Source organism: Drosophila innubila (assembly GCF_004354385.1).
Source record: "Drosophila innubila isolate TH190305 chromosome 3L unlocalized genomic scaffold, UK_Dinn_1.0 0_D_3L, whole genome shotgun sequence".
Classification (NCBI taxonomy): domain Eukaryota; kingdom Metazoa; phylum Arthropoda; class Insecta; order Diptera; family Drosophilidae; genus Drosophila; species Drosophila innubila.
The window spans coordinates 9,831,866-9,846,483 of NW_022995376.1; the positions used below are offsets into that span (position 1 = coordinate 9,831,866).

General features: G+C 40.2%; 1 protein-coding gene across 1 annotated transcript in view; it reads left to right on the forward strand.

Annotated features, from left to right (window-relative positions):
* The window catches only part of LOC117786900 (DNA N6-methyl adenine demethylase), a 105,732-nt gene that overhangs the window by 23,711 nt on the left and 67,403 nt on the right, over positions 1–14,618 (forward strand).

Consider the following 14,618-nt stretch of genomic DNA (forward strand, 5'->3'; position numbering starts at 1 on the left):
TGGTAACAATCAGAGTCCACAGTCCACAGTTCAGAGTCTACAGTCGAGCAAGCTAATTAAGTCACGCTGCAAAACGGTAGACAGTTTGTCTGCGGTCGCACAGACCAAGTGCCCGATCCCGACCTAGTCCCCGTCTCATTCCCTTGGCCGTAACCAGAGCCACCAAATGCTGACTCAGTCAACAGAGGCACTTTGAATGGATTTCGCGACATGTGCCACATGCCCGCCAACATTTTCCACGTCATCACGCTGGGGCATCCGCATTGTTTGCGCAGGCAAATGGGCATCGACTGTGGCTACGCCATCGACTGCTCTGCCCCCTGCCCTCTTTCCTCTACTCTCCCCGCAGTGCGTCCCTTCGTGCAACTAGAGACGAGTGCGCGCAAAAAGCCAAAGGCAGCAGGCAGCAGGCAACAGGCAACAGCATAATCCAGCCACCAAGCGGTGCACGTAGCAAGGCATTTGGGGTCACCATTTGCCGGCTCTTTCTCGCTGTGGCATCAACTTCATCATTCAGCAGACCCAAAGTGGGGAAAAAAAAAACAGCAGCAGCAGCAGCAGCAAGCGAAAAGGGCAGACAAAGTTACGCTTCCAAGTAGCAACAACATGCGGCACGTAGCAAGACCCAGTCACAGACACAAACACAGACACAAAAGGCAAAGCAGAAACAGAAGCAGAAGCAGATACAGATACAGAGTCAGAGTCAGACCCAAAGCCAGAGCTAGCTACTTACGAGTGCGAGTATTGTTTGTCGAGGAGGGTCTCTCGACCGGCAACTGGGGAATCACAACGGACGGACAGACAGACGGACAGACGTACAGACAGACGGACAGACAGACGGACAGATGGGACTGCGAATGGGACTACCACATCGTCTGGGACTCTCTACAGCTAGACAGAGGCTGACATTGGCCTCCACTCTGCCATTGGCAACGACATTGGCTTTGGCTTTCGCTTTGACTTTGACCTTAGCCATGGGCTTGACACGCAACTTTCATAGACTGCCGGGTTGCCTTGTAGCCTTCAAGGTCGCGTTTGACTCGTAAAAAGTTCTCTAATTTAATAGTCATTCACACAGTTTGGTCGAGGACGTCATAACCCAAACATATCCCGGCCAAAGGCAATGACACATCCCCATTCAGGCCAACAGCTGTGCGTCCCTTTTGGCCAAGAGGCAGTCAATTAGGCAGCGATTAGGTTGTCATTGCTTCAATTGACTGGAAGTGTGCTTGTCATGGCGAGCATGGCATAAATTCGAGTAAAACTCCCATTTATTTAAAAATCATTCGATAGAATTATAGATATTATAGACAATCTGAAAGGAAAGAGCTTGAAAGAAACTTGTTATCATTAACTATTTAAGAGAGAGAGCATCAATCGTTTGTGATATTGATAGTATAGATAATTAAATAATTATATATTTAAATATGTACTTCTTTTATACTCTCAGTTATACTATCCATAGTTTCTTACTTTCGATAAATTGTTTTCAACAAAAATAAGATAGAAATTAAAAGTTTGGGTTTTCGGCTCTTAAAAAATAGATTATTTCGGTTACAGTTCCGTTTCCTGTACTAAAAATGAAACGGTTGATTTCGGTTAATGCTTCCGGTATTATTTCCTGCTTTAAATATCTTGATATCTTAAGAATACTCCATATTCTGCATATAAATGAACAGCAAATTGAGTTCAAGGATGTCGTGGCCTTAACTTTTCGCTTAAGTTTTGCTACTTCTGCCACTCTCACTTTGCAAGTGGCAAGCAAATGTGGCACGCAACTTCGACAGTGTCCCTTGGCTTCCCCGGCAGAAGAGCAGGACACATCACGGCGTATTCGGGTCGTAAAAAGTTAACCCAACTGAAGAGTCATTCACAGTCATTGTCGACACATCCTGTGCGGGTTGAGGCTTTGGGTGCGGTGTGTCCTTGTGCACTGTGTGGCATGCCACAGACGATTGCTGCTGCTGCTTTAATCTGACGATTTGTCTTGTAAAACGGCAGCGGCAACAGCTGTGTTTATGTCCACGACTCGCAAGCCGCAACTCGCAACTCGCAACACGGATGCCCGTCAATGAAGCGTTGATTATGTCGTCATTGCTGCCACACACTCACACACACTGTGGCATGACTCCCTGGTGCGCACACACACACAGATTGAGTAAGCAACTTGACATTCCTTTGGCAAGCCCATAAAAACGCAGACGACAACGTCGTTGGCAGCCGGCAACAAGCAACAAGCAACATGCCACATCCTTAGCAGCGCAGTTGTAGCCAAATCACGTTGCCACATTAAATGGCAAGCTGAAAGTGTAAAGGAGGAAGCGAACGTGCAACAAGTCGTATTCCTTGACTCTGACTCTGACTCTGACTTCGACTCTGACTCTGTCTCTGACTCTGTCTGTGGCATCAACGTGGCTGCGTGCCTCTAACGTTGCCACGCTTGACATTGAACGCCTCGTCGCGGTGGCGGCAGCTTCTTGAAGTTTTGCTGCGGTTGTGCAGCCGCTGGCTTTGAATTGGTCTTGCCTCATGGTCTTGCCACATAGTCTGTTGCCACTTGCTTTGAGTCTGCGACTTGCTCTTGACTTGACTTGCTCTTCCTTCCTTTCAGTCTGTCTCGCACTTGGGTGTCGTTCTCATTCTCATTCTCGTTTTTGGTTCTTGTCTGTTGCAAGTTGCAAGTTGCCAGCCCATTGGCATTTAGTTGCTGCCTCTTTGCAAAGTTTGTCCATGTTGTTGCTGGCTGGTGAAAGTGAAGTTTCATTCGGTTGTCCCAGTGACCAACAACAACAGCTGCCAACTTGCAACAGCAACAGTTGCTGCCTCGTCTGACTCGTTGCCTTTTGTTGTTGGCTGCCAAAAATTCAGGTCGCCTTGCATTGGCATTTCGGCAGCTCGTGACCTTTATCGCCTGCCACAAACACACCACACACCAACACACACACACACACACAACCAGAAAAAAATAGCAAAAAAAAAAAAAAACAGGTCATGAATCATGTGGCAAGGACAAACGCCACAAAGCGTAGCTGCAACTCTGCTGACTCTGCTGACACCTACACAATCCAATCCAGTCCAATCCCTGGCCATGTGCAACGTGCCGCATTCATGTTTGCATGTTGTTGCAAGCGCATTTTTGGCAAAGCACAAAGCACTGCGAGCCATTCATTGTTCATGTCCGTGTCGTGGCCACGGCCTTTTTGTTGCCTGTTGCCCCAGAGGCTGTTGCCCCAGAGGCTGTTGCCCCAGAGGCTGTTGCCAGTTGCCACTTGCCGTTGCTCGGTCACAGTGCCACGGCCAATGTCGCCGCTGCCCTCGCCAGCTGCAACTTGTTGCCGTGATACGCCGTGTCATGCAATCTGCATATGTGCACACCAGAGTTTATAGGTTGCTCTTAATGGTCATCATGCCACGCTAACAAACAGCACACTGTGCAACAACAGCTTAGATTTGATTCAAATCGATCTTAGACTCTTCTCAATTTATGATTCTTCAGGAAATCATTAAAGTGCCAAAGATTACACCTGAAAAGGGAGTTCTAAAATTTATCTACTAGAAATTTAATTAATTCTTGCATAAATTGTATATTTACAAAAACTTACAAGTCTTCTAAATTAAATTGTTAAGAAATTTTGAACTTTCTTTCTGCCTGTTAAGAAAGCTTGTATTTCTCTGTGACCAAGCTAGAAAGATTTGTTTCTCTATAAATTTTAAACATATTCTGATAAATTTTGCACCCCTTAAAAATTAAAAAAATTAGAACTTTTGTCTCAAAGACATTTTCTTTCTTTCTTTTCTTTTTTTTTATATAAAACACTTTTAAATATGCATTCAAATTAATCATTTATGTCACTAATGCAATAACTTATAAGTAATTTTTGTACTTGTAGCATTAGGAATGTCAAATTCGTAAAAATATAGATACAATAGCTATTGTTAGACAACTTTTTATTATTTATTAATTTTAAGCTACTCGAATTTTTTTTTTTTTTAAATATAACATTTGATATAACTAATCTTGAATTTAGAAAACTATTTTCCTTATCAAAAGTGTTCCTATAATTACAACTCGAGCAGAAAGCGTAATTATTTTCTTTATTTATCTCTAATATTGTCTATCTTCAAACAAATCTGTAACCGAATTTTGCTGCACAGTGTAAACTTTAGCATATTTTTCGCTGGCGTGCTGCACAACACATTTTTTTTTTTGTGTTGCATTCAACACCCACGCCTTTGCAAATGAACTGAATTTTTATGAAAAGTTGTGCTGCGGCAACGTGCAACGTGCAGCATGCGCAACGACGCGTCGTTGGCGGCAATTAGTCAACACACAGAGAGCAGCAGAAGCAGAGAAAGAGAGAGGGAGAGCGAGAGCGAGAGGGGGGAGAGATGAAATCAGCTGTCACAATGTTTGGACACGTACAAAGGAGAGAAAGAGAGGCATGAGGAGAAGACCCCCAGGGCAGTGGCAGTGGCAGTGGCAGCCACTGTGGCAGTGGCAAAGAGACGCAGTTGGAGTCGAAGTCAGAGACTCAGAGTCGGGCTCTGAGTGTGGCCAGTGGCATTAACAAGTTGAATGGAAGCCGCACGCTGCACTTAACGTCTAATTAGGCGCCGCTCAAAAGCCGCTCAACGGGTTGCGGCCTGGCTAACAAGCTGACTGGCTTGGTTGCCAGTTGCCAGTTGGCCACACAATGTCAAAGCATGTCCGCGACTTGGCCACACCTTGGCCATCAGTCAAAGCACACAAAAACGTTGAAAAAAAAAACAAACTAAAAACGGGAGAAATAAAAAGCGAGGGGGGCAAGAAGAAGGAGACACATAAATGGGCAACATGCTGCACATGCTGGCGCCATGGCGGCTACCTCAGTAGCCAAAGAGGCAGCGCCACCAGCCGTGACAGATAGAGACAGATAGAGAGGGGGAGAGGGAGAGAGAGAGAGAGAGAGAAAAAGACTGTGATTGTGGCAACAACATAGCAGTCGACAGGCGACTCCTACGTGAGCTGTGGCAATGTGGCAATGTGATGGCGATGGCGTTGGCGATGGCGATGTGGCGATGCCATGGCAATGATACCCAAAGAGCTTACATGCGGCTCGTAAAAAACAGAGCCACGACCAGCCAGCAGACACGGCAACATTCAACATTCAACAGGCAACAGCTAACAGGCAATGGGCCAACTGGCAACGGGCAACTGGCAGCAGGCAGACAATTTGTCGTCCGTCCTCAACAGCAACAACAGCAACGGCAGCAACACTTGCCAACACTTGTGATGTCCCAAACCGAAACGTAATCGAGACGAGTCTCAGTCCAAGTCTCAATGCCAGACTTTTGGCACACGCAGCACGTGAGGAGTTCCCAGTTCCCAGTTCCCAGCTTGTTGCTATATACCCTGCCAAAGGGTATTATGAGGTGACAGAGTCTATAAAGTTAAACAGCATAAAAAGCTAAGTTTATATAGCACTCTATTCGTCTATTTTCGTACAGACTTGCCTCTCAGTTTTGAAAATATCTTGTAGAAAATTGTCACAGGTCGAAACCAGCCAGATTGGATCACTATATTATCCAGCTGCCGTAGGAACGAGTTGTCAAAATAAACCTTTCATATGAAGAAAATATTTATTTTTATGATATTCCAACCAATTTCACAGATTATGCTTTTGATGTTGTCTTGAACTTTCTGCGAATAAATTGGTTGAAATCTAATTACTTTATCACTGCGGACGGCAGCTCGCGCTAGTGACGAAAGCAGCACGAAGGGTGCAAAAGGCGACTAGCAATATATACAGCTAATATCAAAAATTTGTTAAGACTGTTCAATCAGATTGAGTTATATACCGATCAAAAGGTTAGGTCCTAACTAAAAAATTGGCATAATTAAACTTTTGCTAATTCTCATATAATATCCATAGAACCGAACGGTGAAAATCAAACTTTAGTATGAAAGCTTTGTTTTTTTTAAAGACATCTCAACCAAACTCACAAATTATATACCTCGTTTTGTCTTATACAACCTAACCAAATTTATTTGAAAACGGATCACTATATTATATTGCTCTGATAGAAACGATCTGTCGAAAATCAATCTTAAGTATGAAAGAAAATTTTTGTTTCTTGAATTATTCAAATCAACCTCACAGAATATGCATTTGGTATTGTCTTCTTAATGCTGAGCAAGTTTTTCTGAAATCGTATCACTTTATCATATAGCTGTCATAGGAACGTTCAGTTCAAAATTGTATGCAGGGTATCAAAGCTGCGACGCACTAAAGCAACACTAGCTTTCATGTTGTTGTAGTGGTTAACTTTTATGAATGTGAAGATTATATGTGTGGTGGCATGCGCCGTTTTGCGGCACTTAAGCTGAACAATGAAAGCGTTGCTAAAGCAACCAACAACCAGCAATCGACAACCGACAACCGACAGCAGCAACAGCAGCAACAGCAACAACAGCAACAGCTGTCTACAGTTTGGTTGCTGCTCCGTTTGGGCCACGTCAAAAGCGGCCCCGAGGCGGCGGTTGCTGTCTGTTGCCAATTGAAATCTGACCGAGCCAAAAAGCGAACGCAGCAACAACAGCAACAGCAACAAGGGATCAACAACTCAAAGGCAACTGGCATTTAGCAGGAAACCATTTCAATGTCAAGGTTTCATTTTTTGGGCCTACTTTGGCAACAAGTTCAAGGTCTCACGACTGGGCCAAGGTCATGCAAAGAAGTGAAAATACAAAACCTCTGCTTCATCTAATAATAAGTAGCAGCAAATAAAAAAAAAAAAGGTCATTGCGCTTCATTATGTCCGGGAAGTTGGCTTAACCCTTTTTGCCGTTTGCTGTTTAGACGCTGAGGTCCTTGCCACGCGCACGCACTTGACCCTTTTGACGCAAGAAGAAGCAACAGCAAAAAAAAAAAAGGGGCAAACAAAATTGTGGTCGTTGTTGTCAAAGGCAGGCTTGACTTTCATTTCCGAAATTTTGTTTTCCTTTTTTTTTTTGCTGTTCTTATGCTGTATCCTTTTTCGGGCTGGCAAGTGTCGTCAACCTTTTGTCAGCGTGCTCTTTATTTTTTCTGCTACTTACTTTCGCCTGTCGACTTGGCAACTGTTGCTGCCAGTGTTGCTGTTGCTGCCGAGTCAAGGACCTGCGCCTGTGGCGCAATTTGCATGTCCTTTTCAACAAAGTTTGCTTTTTTTTCGCTCTGACCAGCTTAGCACAACTGGCAGACAAACGTCTGGCCAATGTCTGACGGGCAATCCCAAGAGCAGCTACAAAAGGTTTCGCATTTCCCCAATCACCAAATTATTTATTTATACATTTACGCATTTTCCTTTTTAACTAGGATATTCTGGCAAAAGTTGATTGACCTTTTTTTTGGCAAGGCTCAACAGGCTTCTTGTTGTCTGCTTGTCGGTTGCATACATTTTGCATTTCAATTATTAAATCAATTTCCCTGCATTTGACATTTAAATTCAATTTAAGGATAACGATTTTTCTTTCGTATTTTTTGCGTAATTAATTTTCTTGCAACAGCAACAACAACACTGACAGTGGCAACAACAGCAGCAAACAATAAAATTTACAACTTTACGCATACACAGACTTAAACAAAAGCCAAGCACTTCCGTTTCCTGAGTTCTACACACACACACACTCACACACACACACACACTGAGGCAGACAAAATTGCAGCAATAAATTTGAAATTCAATTTAAAATGAACATAAATTGCTTAAACTTTCGAAGCATGTCATTTTTAAAACATTTTTCAACTAACACACACACACACATACTCATATACACATTTATATATATATACTCACCCACACATACGTAGCTATAAAGCGCATTAAGCGCTTTAAGGCACAAAATGCTGCCATAAAAATCGTTTGCTCGTTAATTTCTTGTGTACTTGTTTTTTATTTACTGCTCTCTTCTCTTCTCTACCCCAACTCCTGCTCTCTTTCTCTTACTCTCCCTCTCAGCTTTCGCCCTCTTTCCCACTCTCTCTCTCTCTCTTTCTCTCTCTATCTCTCGTCTGCCTTGCCATCTCTCTTTCGCTTTCCGTCTTTCTCTTGCCTTGTCTTATGCGCCAGAACTCCACATTGCCTTTTCAACCCCTCACCCCCGCCGACCATCAGCTCCAGCAACCCCCAAAGCAGCCCCAACCTCTCACACACACACACTCTAACACATACATACGTATATAGCTCTCAGCTGTTGTTGTTATTATTGCTGTCGTTGTTGTTGCTTACGCTCGCACATAGCAGCAACTTCAGCTTTGACTATATGTATATACACACATACACGTGCACTTGATAAATGTGCATGCCAGGCACACACACACACACACACATAAGTATATGCCATGTTGTCTATATAGCACATCACACGAGGGCTGCTTCATAAGTACTTAATTTGGTAAATCTTAGGGCAAACTTCTGAAAAGAGAAATTAAATATTAATTTAGAAGAATTGAAGAATTATTTTAGATGCAAAATTTATTGTTAATTTTATTATAATTATACGAATCATATTATTCAAAAAAATCTTTATTATCTTTTTTATATTAAAATAAAGTATTTATGCTCTCTGTAAATTATAAAAAAATATATATATTTGATTTTATAAATGCCTAGAATTTGTGAATTTAACAAAGTTGCACAAAAATTGAATGTTAGTAGAGTAGAAGGACTGTATAGGATCGAAATAAGAAATTCTAAGTAAATATATTGTTTAAATTGTTTTCAAATTTCAAGAAAAAGAAAGAATTATATAAATTGGAATATTATTAAGGAACATTCTTTTAAAATTTAGTTATTGTCTGAGATAAATAGCTGACAGAAAATATTGTTTAATTTTAAAATAGCGCTCAGCACTTTCTATAAAAGAAATGATAATGATAGTTGTAGAGCAATTTACTTCGCTACTTATTATACTATACCTATACTTAAACAATAAAGCACTTTTAAAGTATACAGATTATAAAATTTGATAAATTTCAATACTTTTTAAATTGCACTCGCTTCGCTGAGTCTGTTGGCCAAAAAAGTAAGCAAGAAAAAGCGACGACGACGACGACGACGACGCTGGCGATGGCAGCAGTAAAGCTTTTCAATTGCCACCCCCAACCCACAATCGCCAACCCCCAACCCCACAGCCCCTGGCATACGAAATGCGCGTCCATAATGCCTTATATAAACAAGCAGGCACACAAATACACAATCATATATAAATACATACATACATATACATGTCTGTCTGTGTGTGTGTGTGTGTGGGTGTGTGTGTGATAGGGGGGTGGGGGCGTGGGCGTCTGTTGTAGAGTTGCTTTAATTTTGGCATGCATTAAGTGCGCTCACGGGGGTTGTTTCCATTCGCGTTCAGCTATTTTTGTTTTTATTATATTTATTTTTATTTATACTTCATTTTTGCTACATTTTTCTGGGCTCTGTCGGTTTCAATTTGCGCACTTTAAATTTGACTTTAAGCTCGTTCGTAATTTACCATAGCATACTTTTGTGCTCGCTTGTTGTTGGTGTTGCCGTTGCCGTTGTTGTTGCCGGTCTCTCAGCAATTGCTTGACGCATTTTGCCAGGCAATTTGCAATTTGACTCAATGCTGAGTTCTGTCCCCCCCCTGTCCCTCCCTTCTCATCCCCCCGCTGCCACCACGACACCCTCGAGAGTTGACTCTAAGCCATTGTTCGTGTGCGCAGCTACACACACACACACACACAAACACATATTGTCTGTGATTAGTTCAACCCTTAAAACATGAAACGGCGCCATTGCATTGGCATTGCTCATACGACGCGTTCGCCGCCGTTGTCTGTTGTCTGCTGTTGTCTTTGGCAGTCTACTTTTTGCACACACACACACACACTCACACTCACACATATGCTGTGCAACTAATTTTCTTTGTTTTTCAATATTTTCTGCGCTTTTATCACATTCTCTTTGTGCTTGCTCTCCTGCCACTTCAGTCGCAGCCTCTTGCTATTTGCACAAAGATCTTCTGTTTGTTGTTCTAGCAGTTGTTGTTGTTGTTACTGTTACTGTTTAATGCAACGTCACACAGCAGCGTCGTCTGGTTGCCCCACTCCACTATTGTCTGCTGCTGCTAACTCCTTTTTCCCCTTTGGCTAGAACCGAAATGCCAAAACGGTCATAGACATGCCTCGAACTTTGTCACATTGCAAATGCAAGAGCAATGCTGTTGTTGTTGGTATTATTGTGGATGTTGTTGTACATAAGTCTGGAATGGATATTCTCTGTCGCTAGCTATCAGTCATCCTTTCTGCCTCTCCCCGCTATCCTGTCTGCTGTTGCCTAATGCACATTTGATGACACTCGCTAATTGCTTGATTGGCAATGCGATTTCCCACGCACGCGAGAGAGTCTGCAACTTATGCTCTAAGCAGGGGCAGGGGTAGAGAGAAGAGAGCGAGATAGCGATAGTAGAAGAGGGTGTAAGGGAGTAGTAACAGCTGCAGGGTCGGTCGCACTTCAAATAAACATTTGGCGATTTTAAGCATTGCGATAAGCACGAAACGAATTAAACATAAATTATAATTAATAAAGCGAGCGCAGAACGCCCTCACACACACACACACACACACACACACACACACAGAGCTGGGCAGCAGCTCACGACAAAAGGGCGTGACAACAAAAAGCGAAAACGCCAACAAAAACAACAACAACAACAGCGCGCAGCAAAAAATAAGCGCAAAAAAACAACAAAAAAATATGCACAATATTTGCGCTGCATTAAATTTCATGTTGCCATCTCACTCACACACTCGTTCTTCTTCTGGCACAGCAAAAAAGTGAAGAAGAAGCAGCAGCAACGGCGAACACATAAATTACAGACAAGCAAAAAACAACAAATAACAAGAAACGTAAAGAAACGAAACGAAAAGACTAAAAGAAGCAAGAAAAAAAAACGACGACAAGATGGAAAAATGAAAATGATAAATTGCAAACTGCACATAATTATGCAATTAAAGTTCGACGTACAATGTTGTTGCTGTTATTATTATTATTGCCTGGGTTGGGCCAGCAACAACTACAACAACAACAACAGCAACAGCAACTAACTTTGCCTGCAAATAACAGCTGCAGCAGCAACAACAACAACAGCAACAACACACAGAACAAACTGCAAAGCAACAGCAACAACAGAAGAAAAAAGTACAACAGTCGCTTGGCTGATTGTTGATGGTTTTGCCTGATTGTTTTATGCCAAGCCAATGTAAACAGCAACAGCCAGCGAAGCAACAATAACAATAACAGCAGGAAAAAAATAACAGAAAAAACAACAACAGCTACAAAAAACTACAAAAGAAAACTTGACAAGAAATCTATTTAAGTTGAACAATGCGATCAACGAATAAGACAGCCTTATTAGCACTGAGGCGACTTAAAAACTGAAGCGTGTGAAAGAAGCTGGCTAAAGATACTGGGAAAAGTCGAGGAAAACTGACAGATCGCTTATGTAATCATATCGATTAGAGTTTTATGCGAATAAATCGATTGTAAGTGCCATTTGTTTGCTTTTAAACTGCGATAAGTCTTAAAGCTGAATTGACAAATATGGCAATAGAATTTTTAGCAATAAATTAACATTAAAAACATTAAATATTAAAATAAACTATTTCTATTTCAATCAATTGTACATTGACTTAGCTAAGCTAGTATTTTTGAATGGGTTTGTTCAGTTTTTAAGCTGAATTAACAAATATGGCAATAGAATTTTTAGAATTAAATTAAAAATTAACTTTTACTTAGATCTCTAGTTAAGAAAATAGCTGATTGTTTTAAATGTTAAAATAAACTATTTCTATTTCAATCAATTGTTAAGATTCAATTAAAAAAAAAAGAGCTTTTAAGACAGAATTAGATTTTGTATATGTTATTTAGTTAACTTAATATTTTTAATTAGGGTTGTTCAGTTGATAGATGAATCAATAAAACTATTTCCGAAATCCCAATCTCTAGTCTTTGTCACAATACCGATTTCATTAAGACTTCATTCAAAATGAAATTAAAGGATATATTGTGTTCGTTAAAATGTTTGTTTTAATTGAATTTGATAAGATTTGTGTTTAAAAGCTAATTTTGTCATCCCTTTCTCTATTTTCTTACCGCTTGAATAACTTTCTGTATAACCGTACTTTAATTGAGAATCTTGTTAGCTTTGTTGCGTGGTGTTAATTGTACTCTATACTAAGTAACTGGCTGTAGATACATTGTATGGGTGCATTGACTTTGCGTGCTGATAAAAACATGCCACGCCCATTGCTTGTGCAAAATATGCAGCCCTACAATTTGCTGCAATTTCCTGGCCAATTTGGATAACTTCAGGCTTTACTAAGGGCACGAAGCAGCAGCTGTTGCTGTTGCTGTTGCTGTCGATGTTGCTGTTGCTATCGATGTTGCTGTTGCTGTCAAAGTTGCTGTTGCTGTTGATGTCGCATAATTGTTGGCGCCTTCGCAGCAATTGCTGCTCTCAATTATGGAAAATAATTTTTTAATTTGTTTGTTTTATACATTTAACATGCAACAGTAAAAAGGGATTTTCATTTAATGAATTTATATTGTTTATATATGTATATGTATTTATTTGTTGTTGTTTTTTCGCTTTGAAGTTGTCTTTCACGGTTGCTGTTGCTCTCTGTTATATTATATAAATTATTAATTTTAATTTTCTGCATGCATACTCCAGTGCACAACCAGGGCCAACTATGGATACACCCACACACACACACACGCACACATGTACACACGCACATGCACAAACTGTGGACACGCCCATCTGCAACAGTTCAGCCTGCCCCACATCATCATTATCATCATGCCGATCATCATCATCAGCATCATCATCATTGCTGTTCTTTTGTGTCTGGCAATTAATTTTAAATTGGGCGTGCATACGAAAAATATTCGTAGTTTTCTTCCTTTACATTTACGCGACGGTAATGTGCACTTTATGTTTGTATTGGTTATGTGTGTGTGTGTGTGTGTGTGTGTTAGTATGTGTGTTGATTTTGTCGTGCACTCTGGAGGCAAAAGCAAACCATACGGAAAAGCAAAAAACCAGAAACCTGTATTAAATGAATTTTGAGCGTTTTTAATTTTTAATGCGCTTCGCTTGACGTTGTTGCTCTCCTTCTTCTTCTCTTCATCCCTTTCTCTCAACTTTCTGATATTGTTGTTGTTGTCATTACAGTACTGTTGTTGTTTTTGTTGTTATTATTTGCTTGCTTGCTTGCATTTTCCGCACATTTGCATTGCACTTTTGGTTTCGGGGCATAGAATGAGTCCCAACATCAGAATCTTCAGTTTGTGCATATTGTTTTACATTTTGGGATTTAATGAAGTGGCAACTTAAATTCGAATTAAATATATAAAAAAAGTGCCTTAAGAAAGGAGCTTTTTCATTAAATAAGTTTGGTCAAGCAAATTTCTACGCTATAACAAAGCTTTTACATAGACCAATTTTTAAAATATATATAAAGATGTATTTTAAAACTCATGAATTCCACCAAATTAAAAACAAAATTAATTTTAAGCATTCCACAATTTACATTCTATAATTAATTATAATTTTCTTTGAACAAGTTTAAGTTTTGCTAATCCTACTCCATACGCAGATCAAAGAAACCTGTAAAAGCTCTTCAAGACAGCCAAGATTTATGCAAAGGTTGTGTGTATCTTTTCTTAAAGTTTAAAGACATTAAGTTATCTTAAGCTTACACATTTTCCAATTAAATTATTCATTTGCTATGATGACACATTACGTTAACAGAAAAGCAACATAAGTTTATGCTGATTATGTGCTCAGGATAATTTAATGTTCCTTCTAATATTATTTCCAAAGTTCCCAGCTGTAATTTGCCATCCTAGTTAATTCTCAATCATCTTGTTAGCAAAATTGACTGACAGACATTTTCGAATGCTTTCCAAACAGCTTTCAATAGTTGCCAAGCACAATTTAATTGGTTCCATTATGCATATAACACACCTTTATTCACCTTTCATATGCACATATGAATACTACCTATTTGCCTAGGACCTTTTATTGATAGTGTGGCCAGCTGCCTCAAGTTTCGCTCTTCACACAATAAACAAACTCGTCGCCTGGCAACTAAGCAGCTACTCACCCCCCCTCTTCACCATATAACTTCCGCACCCATTAATGGGAAACCTCTCACCCCTAACAACCCCTTCTATGCTAACCAAAAGATCCAAGCAACCCTTTTAACCCAGGGCAAAAACTTTCGAAAACCCGCCCTTCAATAACTCCTCACACTAAACACATTTCATTTACTTAAAATTCCAATTCACTTGAAAATTTGAATATTTTGCATATTTTGTGTGTGTGAATCGCTGTGTCTGTATGTGTGTGTGTGTGCTTAAAATGCCTGCAACATTTTTTAGATTTCTAAACGTTTTTTTTTCACTTCTTTTTCACTCTTTTCGAGCTGCAAAAAAACATTAAAGAACATTGTTAGCAAAACTGGAAAACTCTGCACCAGAAAATTCCAGCAGCTAATAATAAAAAATAATAGAAATAAAAAATGCAGATATTTTATATTTTGTTATTTCTTATTTGTTTT